Raw genomic sequence first — 18563 nt, 5'->3', positions numbered from 1 at the left:
GGCAGCTATGGAGAACCGTGACTGGAGCAAGTTGTTCTGGTAGAGACCTGCTGTTCATTCCGCTGGTGTCTCTGGTCTCCAGGAGGCAAGGGCAGAAAAAAGAAAGAGTTTGTCAGTGATTTTTCCCTTCTGGCAGGGCGAAGCTGGTTACATTTTGATAGTTTTCTTTTTTCCTTCACATCCTCCCACCCAGCAGGAGGCAAGTTTTTTTCTTCTTAGTATTTGTTAAGCACTTACTGTCAAGCTCTGTATTAAACGCTGGGATAGATACAAGATGATCAGGTCCCCATATGGGGCTCACAGTCTAAGGGGAGGGAGAACACGTTTTAAATTCCCATTTTGTTGATGAGGGAACTGAGGCATGGAGAAGTTAAATGATTTGTCCAAGGTCACACAAATCAGTGGTGGAGCTGGGATTGGAACACAGGTTCTCTGACACCCAGGCCTGTGCTCTTTTCACTAGGCTTTGCTGCTCTAAATGCTCAATAAATACCAGACTTTTTTCTTTGAGGGGTGTGGTGCTTATATGAGAGATTATTCTGTCAGAATTAGAGGACCTTTGTTTAATCCTTTCCTCATCTCCACCGGAGGAAAGTGGGGCTGGGTGCACAGCCCAGTTCCAATCTTGTTTATCCTAACCTCGCAGTCATGCCGAAGAATGCAATACTGACTCCAGAAGCTTGTGTCAGCATGTGACCGATCCTCTGGAAAATTATTTCAAATCAACACGGTAAAATCATCATGGCATAATTGATAGAGTATGGACCTGGTAGTCAGAAGGTCACGGGTTCTAATCCCCGTTCCTTCACTTCTCTGCGGTCTTGGTCACTTCGCTTCTTTGGGCCTCAGTTACTTCATCTGTAAAATAGGGATTAAGACTATGAGCCCTATGTGAGACAGGGACTACGTCCGACCCAATTTGCTTGCATCTACCCCATCGCTTAGTATCGTGCCTGGCACATGGTAAGTGCCTAATACCATTATCCTTATTAAGAGCATGGGCTTTGGAGTCAGAGGGCATGAGTTCTAATCCCAGCTCTGCCACTTGTCAGCTGTGTGACTGTGGGCAAGTCACTTCACTTCTCTGTGCCTCAGTTACCTCATCTGTAAAATGGGGATTAAGACTGTGAGCCCCACGTGGGACATCCTGATTCCCTTGTGTCTATCCCAGCGCTTAGAACAGTGCTCGGCCCATAGTAAGCGCTTAAATACCAACATTATTATTATTATTCTCAAAAATTCTCAAATTGGTCAAACATAAGTGTGACCTAGTGAAAAGGACATAAACCTGGGTGTTCAAGGACCTGGATTCTAATCCTGGATCCCCCCTTATCTGCTGTGTGACCTTGGGCAGGTTAGTTAACTTCTCTGTGCCAGTTTCCTCCACTGTAAAATAGGGATTAAACTGTACTCTTTCCGATTTAGATCATGAGCCCCAAATAGGACAGGAACTATGTCCAATTTGATTATCTTGTATCTTCCCCAGCACTTCCCCAGTGCTTGGCATATAGTAAGAGCTTAGCAAATACCAATCCTATGGTATTAAGGCATTACATCAGTCGTATTTATTGGGCGCTCACTGGGTACACGGCCCCGTACTAAGCACTTGGAAAAGAACAATGCAACAATCCCTGCTCACAAGGGGCTTACAATGTAAAAATGAAATAGTTTTTTGTTTTTTTTTTTTATATCAACAAAGCAGTGAAATGGGTCTCCAAGCCTTCCGAAATCCTTTTGGCACTGTGGGAGCCAATGAGTCTTCAATTTCCTGCTCCTCCTACTGGAAGCCAATAAGACCTCTACAGCGTTTTCTGCAAAGTCCCTCAGGCTCCTGCAGTTTTCCCTGATTCTGATGAGCTGGAATATGTTCATAATGACTAACAACCTTGCAGCTCTATGACTCATTCCTGAAACTTATTGAAACAGGAGCAGGAACTTTTAAATCGGAAGCAGCGTGGTGTAGTGGAAAGAGCATGGGCCTGGGAGTCAGGGGCCCCGAGTTGCAATCCTAGCTCTGCTACTTGCCTGCTGTGTGACCCTGGGCAAGTCACTGGCCTTCTCTGGGTCTCAGTTTTCTCACCTGTAAAATGTGGATTCAATACCCCTCCTTCCCCACTATTTTGACTATGAACCCCATGTGGGACAGAGACTGTGCCCATCCTGATTTACTTGTATTTATCCCAAGACTTAGAACAGTGCTTGACAGGTATTAGGCACTTAAATACAATAATAATGATGATGGTAATGTCAGCTTTTCATTCCAAGTGTTGACCTTTTTTTCCTAATATTTTATTTGAATAAGCAGCTCTATAAAATGGATCATAGAGCCTAAAAGAGGGAGACAATTATAGAGCAAGTACAACATCAGGATATATTTCTGTGTATATATACACATAGGTTTGTATATGTAAATATGTGTATATATATGAATATATATATATGAATATATATTTCACTGTCCCAGGTTTTAGTGCTAGTCTTTTGTAAAATTAAATTCTTTATTAAAAAAGTTAGTGAAAGTGTCCAAAGTGGGCTTAATTAGGGCTTACTTTATATCTGAAGGTTCAGACAGTAAAATACCTTTTCATCAGAAGTATTCTGGGGATTCAAATACTGCAAAATTAAGACACAATGTGTTCTTAGTGCTGTGAGTAGAAATGTATAGGATGACACTTTTACAAGTTAAATATTTTTAGGGGCCATAAAAGTCAAAATAAGAATTTATATTTGAGAAAGCATAAGTTTAAATATACAGCCAATTACCCTAGCTAATAAACAGCAAAATCCAATGGGTAAATTTCTTTGAAATACAATGATCTCCTATAATTGCATAGTCAACCAATAAAATAAATTAAAATGAAGGTTTGCTTTATTTTTTCTTTTGGCTAAGTTATCCATAGCACAATGTCCCACAGTGATTTACTAAACCAGATTATAATAAAGGATCACTACTAAAGGATAGATGGTACATGAATGGAAATCGGGCTCTTATTTAGGGATTGCATCCCCACCTCAAGAGAACTCCTACAGGCCCAGATCCTTTTTTTTAAAAAAAAAAAAAAAAAAGACCATCTGAGACTGAACAGGATTACTTTCAGCAGCAGAAGGATCGACCAAATGACCTCTAAGCCTTTGTTCCAGATCAACTAGTCATTAAATTAAAAAAAAAAAGAGCCCCATCTATTGCGCTTCCCAGGCTGCAGTATCCCATCTTCTGTCCCTCCTTTCTCCTTGATGCCCTCTGAACACCTTTCCTCTTTGAAGAACTGGTTTTATTGTAAAGCACTGATTTAGTGCTTCCCTTTTCTAAAATTAAGTTATTTATTAAAAGTTAGTGATAACGTCCAAGGTGGGTTTAGTTAGGGCTTATTTGTGTAATAAAATTTTTCAGACTCCTGATGGTGAGGTCCTTTCTACATGTGCCTGTGGGCATAAAGAGAGCCTTCATCTTGAATTATTTGCAAGGGGTTCAAGACAGGGGTGAGAATTGCAAAAGTGACATTTGTTTGGATTACGAATGCATCCAGGCCTCCTTTCAAATCTACTAATCCTTACTTGCAGAAGGGGTTGAATGATGACCCAACATGGCATCATATTCTCTCAGAGTGTATCATGTGATGGGTAGATGGCAGACACCCATCTGGAATGGCCCCCCCAACCTGCTCCAGGGGAACCGCCCCTGTGTGGCCGCACCCTGATCCACCCCTCCAGGATTCCCCCCCATTTCCCTCTCTGTCCCCTGGAGTCTGGCAGATATGGCGGCAAATGCCCCAGGTGGTCGTGATCCCCCTGAAGAAGCCAGGACACAGCAGAATAGCCTAGAGGCTATAGTCAGGTAGAGCACGGGCCTGACTTCAGGAAGTCAGAAGGACCTGAGTGCTAATCCCTGATCCATCACCTGTCTGTGTGACCTTGGGCAAGTCGCTTCAATTCTCTGAGCCTCAGTTCCCTCATCCATAAAATGGGAGTTAGGACTGTGAACCCCCTGTGCGACAGGAACTGTGTCCAACCTGATTAGCTTGTATCTACCCCAGTGTTTAGAACAGTACTTGACACAGAGTAAGCGCTTAAATACCACTATTATTATTTGGACTGGCTGCTTTGGTTTTTCGGCATCCTGGGGCCGGGGGGAGGTTATGACATGAGTGAGGCGTAATAGCAGCTCTCCGTGCCCGAATGGAAATCCCCTGCTCCCACCCTCCCACAGTGGCCTCTTCACCCCCGTGGCCCCACACCCCGAGGAGCCAGGATGGCTTCGGCTTTGGGCTTTCGTCCCGCTCCTCCTCTGTCGGAGCCGCTGCGGTGGCCCAGACCAGAATCAGCTCCAGAGGAAAGTCCCGCCTCCCACTTTTCCAAACCCAACCTCTGCTCACAAGATCGGGCAACTTCAAGAGTGGTCTAGTGGAAAGAGCACAGGCCTAGGGGTCAGAGGCCCTGGGTTCTAGTCCCGACTCCACCACTTGTCTGCTATATGACCTTAAGCAAGTCACAACTTCTCTGTGCCTCAGTTACCTCATCTGTAAAATGGATATTAACAGTGTGAGCCCTACGTGGGACAGGGACTATGTCCGACTTGATTATCTTGTATCAGAACATTAGCCTTCTGCTGCAGTCGAGTTTATAAATAAAATGTATAAATATATAAATCAGGTGCATACGTTAACTCTCACTACAGTTTTGTTGACAGGGTCTGAAAAGGAAATATAATTACACAAAATAATTTTTATAGTTTCCTCACCAGCATCAGATCCAGTAACCTTATAATGTGTAGTATTGATGCAATGATTATAGATAAAGGTTGAAATGCTTGCAGTCATGGTGATTTTTCTTTCAGGCCTTGTAAACTCATGCGAATTTTCAGAGTTTCAATAACACATCAAGTTTTAGTATGCTACTTACAGGTAAAAGAAAGGAAATTGTTAGCAAATGCTTTGAATTTGTTGTTTTAACAAGTGCAGGGGAACATTTTCCGTTGCTTTACAGTTCTCAAACATTCTCCCGGGACCTGCTTTAGAAATGGTGGATGTCATTTTTACACTTTTCCCATTAACTTACATTTGTCTTATCTAAACATGTTACCTGTCTAAACATGAGAAGCAGCATGGCTTAGTGGAAAGAACAGGGGCTTGGGAGTCAGAGATAGTGGGTTCTAATCCCAACTCTGCCACTTAGCCGTGTGACTTTGGGCAAGTCGCTTAACTTCTATTATGCCTCCTTTACCTCATCTGTAAAATGGAGATTAAGACTGTGAGCCCCACATGGGACAACCTGATGGCCTTCTATCTACCCCAGCGCTTAGAACAGTGCTTGGCACATAGTGAGTGCTTAATAAATACATTATCTACCCCAGCTCTTAGTACAGTGCTTGGAACATAGTACACACTTAGCCAATATCATAAAGAAGGGCACTCAATTAGGAGTTCAATATAAACAACTCATTTATTAGATTGTCTTGAAGAATTTCACCTAGTTAATGCGTCATGTCTCAAAATGCTCCAATCTACCATGGAACCTTTCAAGTAAGTCTAGTTCCTTGCTGTTCTTATGGATTTGTCCCACACGTGGCTGTTTTCAAGCCTGCCTCTTGGTATCTTAAACCTCATAAAATATTTACTCAAGGAGGACAGCCACTCTCTCCAATTTGCCCCACCGGGCGTGGGGGGCCTAAAGACAGTCTACCCCTAGTCTACTGGGTTTGAAACCACCTTCACCACATTTGTAAATCATTCTTCCTACCCTCTAGGGTTCGGTGTGGCTTTCCTTATGTTTCTCATACAGGCAGTTGTTTGGGTATCAAGCATCCACTTTCCTCACCTATCCCATCAGTCTTTCATATTTATTGAAGTCTGTTTACTAAGTGCTTGGGAGAGTACAATATAACAGATGGTAGACCTGTGTCCTGCCCACAAGGAGCTTATGGTCTAGAGGTAGGAGATGTGAGCTATGTGCTGCTTTGCTAGTGAGTTGACTGCGTTCCATCATCTTGTTACTGGGAGTCCTGTAGTGCTATCTGATATTGTGTATGGTTCATAGATGCCGCTGACGGAACTGTTCTAGGAGATGGATGTGTCTTCTGTAACAACAACTTAGTACAATGCTCGGAAAGATAGCGCTCAGTAAATACCACTGACTGGTGTAAATCCAAGTCTTATAGCCAAATAGAAGGCTCCCAAAATAATAAAACAAGCAACTAAAGTCACAGCTGAAACCACAGAAGAACTATATTTCAGTGGTACACTTGGAATCTTACCAATAATATTATGTCCCATTCATGTGAGCCAGTTGTTAGGTAGGGATTGTCTATTTGTTGCTGAATTGTTCTTTCCAAGCCTTAGTACAGTGCTGTGCACACAGTAAGTGCTCAATAAATATAGTTGAACGAATGAATGTCATTTAAGTCAGGGTAGAGAGTGTTCTACAATTCTATTCATATTTATTGGACGCTTACTGTGCGCAAAGCACTGTACTGAGCATTTAGGAGAGTATTATAATAAACAGACATTCCCTGCCGACCACAGGTTTATATCTTAGCCCTTTGCTATCATAGAGAGGAGAAACAACATGACCCAAAAGGGAGGAAGAGATTTCTTCTGGCAGACGTAAAGAGACTCGTATCTAGATTTGCTAGGTTCCAGTTTTTTTAGCCAGTCACTCAAACACCGTTGGATGCTGGAATTAGTCGTCTCATATTAGGTACCGGCTTCCATAAGCAGGAAGCAGTTCATGGATTGAATTCCCAACCTTCTAGTTCACTTCTTGTTCAGGGCCTTCATGTGCACAGCTAGGCTTTGTGCTAATCATGTTTTTTTATAAGAGATGCTCATACCCAAATTGTTCAGAATAGCAATTTAACAAGCTATAAGGAAAAATTCTCTAATGGCACTCAATGTACCATTTTTCCCTCCCTCTTCCTATTCTCCATTTCGTAGCCAATTGGATTCCAAGACCATTTCCTCCTAGGAAAAGTGCCTCTTTCCCACACTGTTTCTTTGTAGAAGACCCTAATGTCAACCAAACGTCATTCAACAGACATCTACGCCCTCCGGAGCAAACGCTTCTGCATATAATCTGGAGTGGATCAATATTTTAAAAATCAAAATGATATCAGCTGACATTCGGGATGATGGCTCATGAAATGGATGGCTATTATGCATTCGGCAAATCTCAAGATTGACTATGTTCAGGTTTAAAAGATAGAGTCCCCTCTCTCATCCCCTCTTTGTATATTTATGTTCTGTAAGAACCTTTTTCTTGCTTCTTGGTCTCTTGCCAATACTCTGAATCTTTCAGCTTCAGCTCTCTCAGTAAGCAGAATTTAATTCCTCCTTCCCCAGTCTCTTGAGTGACTCATTCCTTTCCTCTCACTTTTCCTCTCTGAACTTTTAAGACATGATTGTTTCAGCTGTCTCGTTATGTGGTCAGAGCAAATATGTACACAATGTGTCTGAAGGAAATTCTAAATAAGAAATGAGTTTGTGTTTGTTTTTTCTTTTTTTTTTTTTTTTTTTTTTACATTGTGCTACAGTTTCTTTGCTCTTGGCTGAGTTTGGGATGTCAGAAACAGGGATGGAGGAAAAAGAGGGCAAGAAGGGCAATGGCACCTATCCCCATGCCAACCAACTTTACAAAAAGACTGAGTCTTGTTGGCCAAAACATGGACAACAAGTGGGATTGGGCTGGTGAGTTTATCAGGGAAAATGGTGGAAGGAGAAGGGCCACCCCCCCTCCCCCCAGACACACACTTTCTCTTGTTATTCTGTCCCCATCTTGTTATTCTGTTCACTCCCTATGCTCATTCCCCCAATCACTGGAACAGAAATAAAGCCTTTGAGAGACATGGGGAGAACCAACCATAATGGCTTCCGTCAGAATAAAATGGAGCCTGTAATAAACTTACAGTGACAGTAACATCCAGTCTTGTCAATATTCTGAAATGCCTTGCTTACCCAACTTTATCATATCCTCGTACACCTTAAAAAACACACAGAAATGCTCCCCATGAAAGAAAGATTGCATGGATCAATCTAGGATTTTTCAAAATATCCATGAATCTTGTTCTTTCCAGATAGCACAGTGCTCTGCACACAGTAAGTGCTCAATAAATACGATTGAATGAATCACTGATATTTTTTGCAAGCCTCCTGAGAGCTTGGCACTGTAGTAAGTGGTTGGGGAAAGCACAGTGGAAGATACATTCCATAGATCATGAAGTTCAAAATCTAATTGAGGTGCTGGCAATCTATATGAAACAAATCAAACTTGTTGGATTTCAAACTTGTTTGAAACAGCAATCACTGGGTCTTTCCTATCCCGATGAGGCAGCATGTTCCACTTACAAGACAAATAACCGAATAATAAGTCAAATTGAGACAAACAATCTCTCAAATAAGGAAAAGGTGGAATAGACAGTGAATGAAAAGATGTACTGAGAAGGAAGGTCTCCGTTGCCCCATTTTATGGCTCCATCACTAGTAAATCCCAAACTCTTCCATGCTGGGTTATTCCATTTTTTCCAAGGATTAATCCTGCTGTTCCTCTAATGCTAACTCATTCCTCTAATGCTAACCTTCTCACTGTACCTCGATCTTTTCTACCTCACCACCCATCTCTTGCCCATATCCCACCTCTGGCCCGGAATGCCCTCCCTCCTCATATCAGACAGGTAATTGCTCTCTCCATCTTCAAAACCCTATTGAAGGCACATCTCCTCCAAGAAGCCTTCCCTAACTAAGCCCTCCTCTCCTCCCACTTCCTAACGTGCTGCTCTTAATTGCACCTTCCTTCATTCTCCCTCTTATCCCCACAGCATATGTATATATCTATAATTTACCTGTATTTATTTATATTAAGGTCTGTCTCTCCCTCTAGACTGTGAGCAGGAATGTGTCTGTTGGTATATTTGATTCTCCCAAGCACTTAGTACAGTGCTTTGCACACAGTAAGTGCTCAATAAATACAATTGAATGAATGAATACCATTCCTGCAGGGAGAAATGCATTTTTCTACTATGCCAATAATGCACAAAACTTAGTTTGATGGATCAGATGGATTATATGTCAAAGTTTAACAAAGAGGCAGATATTTGAAACCTACCAACTTCAAGTGTAAAAGGCTTTTTTGTTTTGTTTTGTTTTTTTGAGGGGGGCAGGGGGCAGAGTGGCTTAGTGGAAAGAGCCCGGGCTTGGGAGTCAGAGGTCATGGGTTCTAATCCCAACTCCGCCACTTGTATGCTGTGTGACCTTGGGCAAGTCACTTAAATTCTCTGTCCCTCAGTTACCTCATCTGTAAAAATGGGGGTTTAAAAAAAAAAAAAAAAACAACTGTGAGGCCCATGTGGAACAATCTGATTATCCTGTATCTACCCCAATGCTTAGAACAGTGTTTGGCACATACTAAGTGCTTAATACCATTATCATTATTATTATTTATGGCATTTAAGTGTTTATTATGTATCAAGCACTGTAGTAACTGCTGGGGTAGATATGAGCTAGTTAGCTTGGACACAGTCCATGTCCCACTGGGGCTCACAGTCTTAATCTTCATTTTACAGAAGAGGTGATTGAGGCACAGAGAAGTTAAGTTGCTTGCACAATATCACAGCAAATGGCAAAGCCAGGATTAGAACCCAGAGCCTTTTGAATCCCAGGCCCATGCTCTATCCAGTAGGCCACGCTGCTTCTTTTGGTCCCCTAGCGCGATTTTTGGGAAAAGATAAATGGCCTCATTTCCCCCTGCCCATCTCCCATTGCTATCCCTCACATTTAAAGTTTCACATCAGATTTCAGTCCTTCCATAGAGGAGTGCGGATAGGACTTAGATCAGGATTTGGGGAGTTTGTGAAAAACGCAGAATCACCCAATAAACATAGGACACTGCAAACTTCCTCCTGCTGTGATGTAAAATTATAAACTGGCTCCTAAACAACTCAAATTCAATCCTGTAGCCCCACGACCCATTTCTCTGACAATCACCAGCTATTCATTCCTTTCTGGCACCACCACTTCTCCAGGGAGGCATCTGGCTTCTCACAGCAGTCTTTTCCTGGCCCCTTCTAGAGTTTCAAAGCAAAACTGCTGAGAGATATAGCAAGTGGAAAAAAGCTTTTGTACTGGAAAGAAAGAGAAAAAAAAATCAAGCCCCACCAAAATTCACAGAGGCCATTAATAAATCTCCTTATTGCAAACACTAACTTAGAAGAGTCTACGAAGGAAGACGGTAGGATGGACACGGTCCGGGATTGAGCCTGCTAATTCTCTTGTGTTGTATTCTCCCAAGTGCTGAGTACAGTGCTCTGCACATAGTATGTGCTCAATAAATACCGCTGATTCATCTATTAAAGTATTTACTGTGGGCAGTTCAACTGAATTACATCTACATGGCATGGGGCCAGAGCACGGGCCTAGGAGTCAGAAGGTCATAGGTTCCAATCCCAGCTCTGCCACTTGTCTGCTGTGTGACCTTGGTCAAATCACTTCACTTCCCTGGGCCTCAGTTCCCTCATCTGCAAAATGGGGATTGAAATTGTGAGCCCCATGTGGGACAGGGACAGTGTCCAGCTGGATTTGCTTCTACAGTGCCTGGCATAGAATAAGTGCTTAACACACCATAATTATTATTATTATTCTACATCATTTTGGGGACTTGATGATTTGTATACTGGCAGAGCCAGGTGAAGAACTAATAGTGGTATTTTTTTTTTTAATGTCCACGGGGTGCACTGCATTGTGCCAAACACTTGGGAAAGTACTACAAAAAGCACAAGAATATCCCTGTCTGAAACTCCCACTTAGTTTAAATCCACCAAGTCACAGGTCTCCCCACCTTTAAAATCCTTCCATAATCTCACATCAGAGAAGCAGCATGGCTCAGTGGAAAGAGCCCAGGCTTGGGAGTCAGATCATGGGTTCTAATCCCAGCTCCGCCACTTGTCAGCTGGGTGACTTTGGGTAAGTCACTTCACTGGGCCTCAGTTCCCTCATCTGTAAAATGGGGATGAAGACTGTGAGCCCCACGTGGGACAACCTGATGACCTTGTATCCCCCACCAGCACTTAGAACAGTGCTTGGCATATAGTAAGCTCTTAAATACCATCATTATTATTATCCTGCAGGAAACTTTCTCCAACAAATTCTTCTAACTACTCCTGAGCACTAATGCATTCACAAGCACCAGTACCACTTCAGTATATATTGACATATCCTATTTAAGCACTTCCTCATCTACATAGTCTTCTTTCCATTCTCTTCTTCCTATCTGTAATTTATTTTTTTCCTCTCAGTCATTAGAGCATAAAGCTCCTTGAGGGTAGGGATCAAGTCTTCTAAATCTATTTTACTGTCCCAAGGACTTAGTATAGTGCTTAATAAAATCAATTGATTGACCTTTCTGGAGAATTGGACACAGTATAATGTACTATATTCAGTAAGGGATCAATAAATACCATTGCTAGTCCCACCACCTCTACTATTATAATTACACCAGTAAGCCTGGGATGAGCCACTTAAAAAAAATTGACTGCTCTGAGCAGTTTTATCAAAATCTTAAGATTCTATGAAGAACAAGAAATCTGGAAGCTGATTGCAAAATAAAATTCTGATCCTCTGGGGAACAACTCATCAGGTTGGAGGACCACCAGAAGTTCTCAAATCACTCACGCAGGAAGTTTTATAGGCAGACAGATTATTTGAGAAGTACACATACAGAGAGACACACGGATGATTATAAATGCAAATTCACAGTCAGCAAAGTACTGTGAATTGACAGAGTGAAGACAGTCAAGATGATACACAAGCATGGAAGTAGCCTGGCCTAGGGGAAAGAGCTTGGGCCTGGAAGTCAGAGGACCTGAGTTCTAATCCCAGCTCTGACACTGGCCTGCTGTGTGACCTTCGGCAAGTCACTTCACTTCTCCATCCTCAGTCTCATTTCATCCTCTGTAAAATGGGATGAAATACCTTTTCTCCCTCAGTGGGATGGACTGTAACCTGATTAACTTGTATCTACCCCAGCGCTTAAAACAGTGCTTGACACATAGTAAGTCCTTAATAGGCACCATAATTATTAAGCTGCACCTGGCAAACCCTATACTCAATCGAGGATCTCCATCAGCAGAGAGTTGAAGACTGACACTGAATTTTGTTACCTGGGTAGTAGTAACGTTGTCCAGTGATGCAAGCTTGGACTGAGAGATAGAAAATTGTATCAGTCATATTTTTTGCGTGTTTGTGTGCAGAGTGCTGTACTAAGCGCTTAGGGGAGTACAGTATAACGGTCAGTCGACACAGATGCCTACAGTGAGTTTACGGTGTAGAGGGTGATACGGACATTAATGTAAATGAGTTAGAGATATGTACATAAATACTGCAGGGCTGAGGAAGAGGTGAATATAGGGAGCAAATTCAAAAGTAAGGGGGATGCACAGGGGAGTGAGAGAAGAGGAAATGAAAGCTTAGTCACAGAAGAGCTCTTAGAGGAGATATGCTTTTCATAAGGTGGGGAGAGTGATCATCTGTCAGATCTGAAGAGAGAAGGTATTCCAGGCCAGAGACAAGATGACGGCCAAAGGTCGGCAGCGAGATAGATGAGACAGATACAGTGAGTAGTTTGGCATTAGAGGAGCAAAGTGTGCAGGATGGGTTGTAGTAGGAAAAAAATTGGTGAGGTAGAGTGGGGGGGGGGGGAAGGTGATTGTGTGCTTTAATGTCTAGGTTTAGAGGTTTCTGTTTGAGGCCAATGTGTACGGGCAACTCTTGAGGAGAGGGGAAACATGGACTGAATGTTTCGGTAGAACAATATTGGAGTGAAGTATGGACTGGAGTGAGGAGAGACAGGAGACTGGGAGGACGGCATGGAGGCTGATGCAGTAAATCAAGGTGGGAGAGGATGAGTGCTTGGATTAATATGGTAGCAGGTGGGATGGGGAGGATAAGGCTAGTGTGTCCTTGGGGAGAATCAAAGGCGGGGTGTAACACAAGCATAGAATCTAGATTTAGACTAATTGAAAGTCTTTAATGCAAATGTAATTTTCAAAATAGATGTCACAGGTACCATATCCATCAGTGATATTGGAGTGCATAATGTGTGCAGAGAACTGCACAAAGCACTTAGGAAAGTTCAATGGAATAGACTTCGTAGACACATTCTCTGTCTACAACTTCCACAGTGCAGAGGACACATCTGCCAACTCTGCTTCAATGCTGGTGGTCCAGGACCTACTCCTCATCAGAGCACTCTACTAAGTGATTGGGAGAGTACAATGTAACAATGTTCATCACAGCACACCTTTGCTGGCAGAGACATATGAGGAGAATAGACATCAACAGGTAAGCAAGAGCAGGTCAACAGAAGAAAGGTTTCGTTGACCCAATGAAATCAAACCAAGATGGCGAAGCAGTGGCAAGCTGGAAGACAATGGCATAATGCGGAGGTATGAGGAAAGGCGGGACTATTTTAGTTCAGAGGATCCAGAAGAAGAATAGTGGCACCAAAAGGGAGAAACCAAAGCAGCATCAGGAGTTATGGGTAAGAAAAGCAACAAAGTATCAGGGGGTAATTTCATATGACCGTATTGTCAAGAGCAAAAATCGATCACACTGATTTTACCAGCTTCACTTCATATTTAATATAATCATCACCATTAGGAACATCATTTTCTAATCCAACGAATAGCAGTAGATACTTTTAGTGACACAAGCTTCTTTCTTCTTTAATGGTTTCTGTTAAATGCGTACTACATGCCAGGAACTGTACTAAGTGCCAGGATAGATACAAGCTAATCAGTTTGGATCCAGTCCATTTCCCACATGGGGCTCAGAGTCTTTATCCATTTTACAGATAAGATCACTGAGGCACACAGAAGAGAAATGACTCACCCCAGGTCACATAGCAGACATGTGGTAGAGCTGGGATTAGAACTCAGGTCCTTCTGACTCCCAAGCCCATGCTCTATCCTCTTGACTCTGCTGTTTCTCAAGTTTCCAGCTGAAAACACTTTGAGGCCAAAATAATCAATTCCAATTTACAAGAATAGCCTTAATGACCTCACTGTTCTCTCTCACACATGAAGATTATCCAAGAAAATTAAACTACTCAAAACGGGCTGGCCATTTACTAAGTTTTTTTTTTTCCAGCCTGCAAGCATAAGGTTTACAGATGCCTTAATGACTCCAAAGGAAATCAGATATGCTGCAAATTATAGGAAAAAGGAATACGCCCAAGTCTCTTTATTGCTGAACATTCATTAATATAAACAAGTTGCAAATTTAATGAGTTCCCAGGCAATTAGCTCATGACTGACAGCAGAGAAATGCATGAAAATAAATTAGAGAAATAAAATTTCTACTCTTTGTAAACAAAAACAAGAGAGTTCAGATTCAGAATGAATTACTGAAAGAAGCAAGCGTTACATTTTCTAGGAGCTAGGGCAATAATCCAAACCACATGCTGACTGCCTATAGAAATTCACATTTGAATTACAATAGAAGTTGAGCCCACCGTTGTTGTTTTTATTACTTTCCCAGGATCTTATTGAAGTTTACTACCACAGAAAAATGTGAAGGAGGCTAGGGGAAAAAGTATGCTATTTCCAGATACTTAATAGACTCAATATTTATTTCAAGCTTGGAGATTCTGTGAGAGGATATGTCTGACCCCATTTGGGGGCTGAGGAAGGAACAATGAGAGATTCCCTGGTCTCCATCCTGGGTTGAAATGGACATCCAGGAGACTTTCCTCAAGCTCTATGTGCAACTTGTCAAAATCCCACTCTACCCAACTATTATTAATGCCAGAGAAGCAGCATGGCCTAGTGGAAAGAGCATGGGCCTGGGAGTAAGGGGACCTGGGTTCTAATTCTGGCTCCGCCCCTTGTCTCATCTATCAAATGGGAATTAAATGCTCCTTTCTCTGACAGAGTCTTACGTGGGACAGGGGCTGAATCCAACCTGATTATCTTGTACCTACCCCAGCACTTAGAACAGTGCCTGCCATATAGTAAGTGCTCAGATCCATTAAAAAAAAAAAAAAAAAAAAACTTCGGTGAACTTCTAGTGGATTTTCTAGGACTGGAATCAATCAGTGGCATTTATTGAGTGCTTACTGCATGCTGAGCACTGTTCTAGGTGCTTACGAGAGAACAATACAGTCAAGTTGATAGACTCAATCCCTGTCCACAGGAGTTTAAAATCTAGAGGAGGAGATAGACATTAAAATAAAGCATAAGAAAGGCTGAAAAATGCCACTGAAGATTGGATTAACAGGATGGTCTGCTCTTACATGAGCTTTCTGTTTAGGGACAAAATTACAGTGAAACAAACTAAGTCTTAAGAGAAAGCCAAACCTCGGCTTCCAGTGAGTTATTTCTCAAATCGGAACACTTGCTCTAGATTAGGTACTCATTAGAAGTCGGAAAATCAATCCACTTAAAACCATATTAAAACCACCTCAGCCTAAAGAACTTTGGGTCAGGCAGAAGCACTCTACTAACCCAAGGCCAGAAAAGCACAGATGCAGAGACTCCACCTCGAGCTCCTACCCAACCCAAGATACTGTCGAAGAAATTACTAAGAAATGAAACCATAATTTAATTTTCAGATGGTTATCAATCTACCCTGCTCCTGGGCAAGCCATGTGGTCCAGAGGTTACTGCAAAGGCTGGGAACCACAGGATCCCGAGTCCTAGTTTGAAATACTCTATTCACTCTAACTTTGAAGAAGTCGTTTGATGACCTGCCTTTGAGGAAGTCACTCGATGACTTCTTCACATCTCTATCGGCTTAGATATATAGCTCCACAGAGTTCCAAATGTGCCATCTGAACTAATCTCTCCTGGGTAAATGAATTACACAAAAAGTCTTATTATGGACATGATTTTCTAGAGGTCAGGATGAAGGGAAAAAACTGTGAAATTTAAGTGTAGTCCATTTAGTTCTAAGAAGCTCCCCAGACCACCACAAATTATTCTGGGTGTGCTGCATTTGAAAGCCTTTATTCTAGATGGAGCAGCTCCCAAAAGGGATTGCCAAAGTTTATTTTTAAAGAAATAGCAAGCTTCTCAGAGTAGAGAGGAGAGAACACTGGCCCCTGACGCATGACACCTTCCAGGTGCTTCACTTTCCTCAACAAAACTCTCATTTCCACTTCGCATGGCTTAGTGGAAAGAGCACGGGCTTGGGAGCCAGAAGTCGTGAGTTCTAATCCCAGCTCGGCCACTTATCAGCTGTGTGACTTTGGGCAATTCACTTAACTTCTCTGGGCCTCAGTTACTTCATCTGTTAAATGGGGATTATGAGCCCCACATGGGACACCCTGATTATCTTGTATCTACCCCAGCACTTAGAACAGTGCTTGGCACATAGCGCTTAACAAATATCACTATTATTATTATTCTCCCATTCCCTCTGCATTGCCCTGACACTTGGATTTGCACCCTTTATTCACTCCTTCCTCAGTCCCATACACATACATATATATATATACACATACATATATATATGTATATATATACATGCATAATTTTTATGTATCTCTCCTTTTAGACTGTAAACTCATTCTGGGCAGGGAACATGTTTACCACTCGGTTATATCGTACTCTCCCTAGCGCTTAGTACGTTGCTCTGCGCACAGTAAATGCTCAATAAATGATTGAGTTCCAACCCATTCTATAAACAAAACACAGTATCTTGCTTCCCGTGGGGGCGAAGGGAGGAGAGAAGAATGCTTAGCATGTTTCACAAAACTCATCAATGTTCACTACCTCCAAGACCCTTAGAATTGCAAATTGACACAGCCAAGGGATGCTTACATGTTTGCTTGTCTTTAATCTAACAGTTGCTGGCTTCCGTTTTTCCAATCTGTCCAGCTAATCTTTTCACAAACACCTCGATAACTTTTGATACGGATTTGGGATTAGCTCCCCATAGGTTTAGAGACACAAAATTAATGGGAAAACATGTTCAGGAAGCAGACATTATCCCTTCACTCAGATGACTTATAAAACACAGCAGTTCTATTTTAGCACCTCTGACTAGTCACAAGAGACAATGGTAGACATGGGAAAGCCATCTGATTCTTTCTTACTAGCGTAGAAAATGTTCCAAAGGAACCAAAGGAAATGGTCACGGGCCTCAGAAAGGAGATGGGGAAGAGGTAGTCTAACTGGCTCTAGACAAAGTTCAGAAACCAGAGGAAGGAAGAGCAAACCTAATTCTGGAGGGAAAAGAAAACAACTTTGAGATTAGACCTCTATGTGGTTTACCAACTGGGGATAATAATAATAACAATAATAATAAAGGTATTTGTTAAGCACTCACCATGGGTGAAGCACTGTTCTAAGCGCTACCAGCTAATGAGATTGGACACAGGCCCTGTCCTACATGGGGCTCATAGACTTAATCCCCATTTTATAGATGAGGGAACTGAGGCAGAGAAGTCAAGTGACTTGCCCAGGGTCACACACAGTGAGCAAGTGACAGGATTAGAACCCAGATCTTTCTGTCTCCCTGGGCTGTGCTCTATCCACTAGGCCATCTGCTTCCCCAGTCAGGTCTTCATTCTCTCGGAGACCAAGCAATAACTTGAGAACCAGACAAATTTTGCTTTAACAGTCGTTTCAATGAAAACAAAAAAAAAAATGTTTTTTGGTATGCCCGCTGAAGCATTTATAACCTTAAAACAGTTTTCCCTAATGCAAAGCTTGCCGGCCTCTTGCCCAAACATGATGACACCTGAAACTTCAGTAGGGTGGAAAGCCTCGAGAGAAATGAAGCTATACAAATCAAGCATGAAATTATGCTCCCACATTTCAGCATGCTAAACGAAAACCATCTGCCAATACCATAAAAATCCACCAAATATGATAACTTTGGATAAGGAACTAGCAACCACATCTCAAGCCAATTCACCACCGCTGATTAGCGCTTTGTAATACAGTGGCCCAGATATGGACCAGATTGGCAATTATTTTCAGAGAAGACTTTTCTTCTGGAAAATTCCTCCCGTAAATATAGAATCAGTCGATGGTATTTACTGAGCACCCATTGTGTGCGCGAAGTATATCCAACAGACCATCTCTCACCTCCCATCTGCAAAGCCTTACTCAAATTACATCTTCTCCAAGAAGCCTTCCCCAATTAAGTCCTCATTTCTCTGTCTAAGCTTGCCAGTCTGCATCAGCTATGCACTTGAGTCTGTTGCTATTAAGCACTTTGATATGCATCTTAGCCCCTCAGGATTTATGTGCCTATCCATCTGTAATTCGTTTAATGTCTGGTGACCCCTCTAGTCTACGCTCCTTGTGGGCAGGGATCATCTAATCCTACTCTTGGGAAGCAGCATGGCATAGAGGATAGAGCATGAGCCTGAGAGTCAGATAATAATAATAACAATGTTGGTATATGTTAAGAGCTTACTATGTGCAGAGCACTGTTCTAAGCGCTGGGGTAGATATTGGGTAATCAGGTTGTCCCACGTGAGGCTCACAGCCTTCATCCCCATTTTACAGATGAGGGAACTAAGGCACAGAGAAATTAAGTGACTTGCCCCCAGTCACCCAGCTGACAAGTGGC

The sequence above is a fragment of the Ornithorhynchus anatinus genome, chromosome 7, assembly GCF_004115215.2.
Source record: "Ornithorhynchus anatinus isolate Pmale09 chromosome 7, mOrnAna1.pri.v4, whole genome shotgun sequence".
In the NCBI taxonomy this organism is placed as follows: domain Eukaryota; kingdom Metazoa; phylum Chordata; class Mammalia; order Monotremata; family Ornithorhynchidae; genus Ornithorhynchus; species Ornithorhynchus anatinus.
Note: the sequence above shows the minus strand (reverse complement) of the source record.